Source organism: Ambystoma mexicanum, chromosome 6p, assembly GCF_040938575.1.
Source record: "Ambystoma mexicanum isolate Mex_15411 chromosome 6p, UKY_AmexF1_1, whole genome shotgun sequence".
NCBI classification, from domain to species: domain Eukaryota; kingdom Metazoa; phylum Chordata; class Amphibia; order Caudata; family Ambystomatidae; genus Ambystoma; species Ambystoma mexicanum.
This window is the reverse complement of record NC_090935.1, coordinates 923,616,420-923,617,038: the sequence shown is the minus strand read 5'-3', so window position 1 is coordinate 923,617,038 and position 619 is coordinate 923,616,420.

The window sequence follows — 619 nt, the reverse complement described above, 5'->3', positions numbered from 1 at the left end:
GAAAAAGGACAAATTATTGTCTGACTATCATCCCAGACAATGTTGACAAGACATTCATTGTTGAAAATTATTGTCCAAGCACTGTTGATAAAACTGTCGGCCGGTAGACTGAACCCATGACACGCACACAGCGGGAGTATATAACTTTATAAAATAGCGGACAAAAAACCTATTTCAGTTAAGACTTTACAATTCAATAAACAAGTACATTCATATTTTGGATATCATTTAAATTTTCTTGTAACATGTGCTACATCTACTCTTTGCAGCAAATAGAACATTCATGTATCACAGCGTTCATCATGTGGCATACACTTACTTTCCATATGTCAATAGCTTTCATTTAAAATATTTCTTACATTGAAATGTTGTTCAAATTCATGTACTGCTTTATCAATAGAAAATGATTGCGTGCCGCTATTGATAAAGCAGCACGTGCAATTGCACTTGGTTGTCACTAACCCACCACTAATTGTCTTGGTTTCCTTTGTATTTCTATCATTTTTGTTGTTTAGGCCTTTTGCCTAATTTTTAATTGTTAAATTCTCAATTAAACTTTGTTTTACGATACAGCCTTCCCTCTTGTGATCCTCCAAGGACTCCTCCACTGTACCATGCT